The sequence below is a fragment of the Arachis hypogaea genome, chromosome 16 (assembly GCF_003086295.3).
Source record: "Arachis hypogaea cultivar Tifrunner chromosome 16, arahy.Tifrunner.gnm2.J5K5, whole genome shotgun sequence".
Taxonomy (NCBI): Eukaryota; Viridiplantae; Streptophyta; class Magnoliopsida; order Fabales; family Fabaceae; genus Arachis; species Arachis hypogaea.
In genome coordinates, this window is record NC_092051.1 from 129,647,397 (window position 1) to 129,649,945 (window position 2,549).

Consider the following 2,549-nt stretch of genomic DNA (forward strand, 5'->3'; position numbering starts at 1 on the left):
GGATGGATGGTAGCCATTGACAACGGTGATCCACCTACACACAGCTTGCCATAGGAGGAACAGCGTGCATGAATCAGAGAACAGAGGAAAGCAGAGTTTCAGAAGACAAAGCATCTCCAAAACTCCAACATATTCTCTATCATTGCATACAAGTATAATTTGTGTTCTGCCCTTTTATTCCTTGCAATCAATTTGATAAGTGAACTATTTATTGTTTTCCTGACTAAGAGTTACAAGATAACCATAGATTGCTTCAAGCCAACAATCTCCGTGGGATCGACCTTTACTCACGTAAGGTATTACTTGGACGACCCAGTGCACTTGTTGTTAGTGGTACGAGTTGTAAAAAGTGTGATTTACAATTCGTGCACCAAGTTTTTGGCGCGTTGCCGGGATTGTTTGAGTTTGAACAACTGACGGTGAATCTTGTTGCTTAGATTAGGAATTTTTATCTTTTGGGTCAGAGTCTTTTATTTCTTTTCAAAATTAATTTATCTATTAAATCTCGTGCCAAACTTCAAGTTTGGTATTTTCTTGTTGATTTTCCTTTGTTTTTCAAAAATTTTATTTTGGTTTTCTAAAATTTTAAGTTTGGTGTTATTTCTTCATGTTCTTGTGTTCTTGTGAGTCTTCAAAGTGTTATTGAGTTTTCCTTGTGTCTTGATCTTAAAATTTTTAAGTTTGGTGTTCCTTGGTGTTTTCCCTCCAAAATTTTTGAAAACAAGGAGTATTAGATCTAAAAATTTTAAATCTTGGGCTATCTTATTGTTTCTCTCTTTCCTCTTTAAATTCAAAAATATCTTTTCTCTTTTTTTTAAAAATAAATTTTTGAAATTTATTTTTAAAATTCATTTTTTTTTCAAAATTTAAATCTTTTTTCAAATCATATCTTTTTCAAAACTTCCTGACCACTTTCTCTCTCCTCATTTTTTCGAAATCTTCACCTATTTTTATTTTTTTTATTTTTGAAATAATTAAATAAATAAATAAATAAATAAAAATAAATTTTTTATTTTACATCATCTCCCTTTCTCCATCATGGATATAAGTGGAAATGAACAGTCCAGGAGGACTGTGGGGTCATATACTAACCCCTCTACTGCTTCATATGGGAGTAGTATCTGCATACCCTCCATTGGAGTCAGTAGCTTTGAGTTGAATGCTCAGCTCATTATCATGGTGCAGCAAAGCTGCCAGTATTCCGGTCTTCCACAGGAAGAACCTACAGAGTTTCTGGCACAGTTTTTACAAATTCCTGACACAGTACATGATAAAAAAGTAGATCAGGATGTCTACAGATTATTACTGTTTCCATTTGCTGTAAAAGACCAAGCCAAGAGGTGGTTAAATAACCAACCTAAGGCTAGCATAAGGACATGGAAACAGCTGACAGAAAAATTCTTGAATCAATACTTTCCTCCAAAACGGATGACACAGCTAAGGTTGGACATCCAAGGCTTTAAACAAGGAGATAATGAATCTCTTTATGATGCCTGGGAGAGATACAGAGAGATGCTACGAAAATGCCCCTCTAAAATGTTTTCAGAGTGGGTTCAATTAGACATCTTCTATTATGGGCTTACAGAAAGAGCTCAGATCTCTCTAGATTACTCAGCTGGTGGATCTATCCACACGAGAAAGACAATTGAAGAAGCTCAAGAGCTCATTGATATAGTTGCTAGAAATCAGCATCTGTACCTAACCAGTGACTCTTCCATGAAAGAAGAGGCTAAAACAGTAACTGCTGAACTCAGTCCTGCAGAGCAAGCTACTGAATTCAATCAGCAATTGGATTTTCTAACAAAGCAGTTAGCTGAATTCAAGGATAAACTACAAGAGACAAGGATGGCTAATATAAACATGGAAGTACAATTAAAGCAAACAAAGCAGCAGCTGTCAAAACAAATAACAGAAGAATGCCAAGCAGTTCAATTAAGAAGTGGGAAACACTAAATACCCCACTTCAAGGCAGCAGGAAACCAAGAAATGAGCAAACCACCCAAAATCCATCTGAGGACAGTAAGAGCCCAGGGAAAAATAATTCTGGCGCTAAAACGCCAGAAGTTGGGTGGAAGGCTGGCACTGAACACCCAGACCATGCTCAGGACTGGCGTTCAACGCCAGAAACAAGCAAGGATCTGGCGTTGAACGCCCAAAAGAAGCTCATTTCTGGCGTTCAAACGCCAGGAACAGATGAGGAGCTGGCGTCTAACATCACTCCAGCTTCTAACTCTGGCACTCAATTGCCAGTGAGGGATCAGACACACACAAGTGCTGATAACAACCCATCTAAAAGGGCCTCTTTAACCACTTCTGTAGGAAATAAACTTACAGCAACTAAGGTTGAGGAATATAAAGCCAAGATACTTTATCCTCAAAAACTCCGCCAAGAGGAGCAGGATAAGCAATTTGCTCGCTTTGCAGATTATCTCAGGACTCTTGAATAAAGATTCCATTTGCAGAGGCACTTGAGCAAATACCTTCTTATGCCAAGTTCATGAAGAGATCTTGAGTCATAAGGAGGATTGGAGAGAAACTGAGAGAGTTCT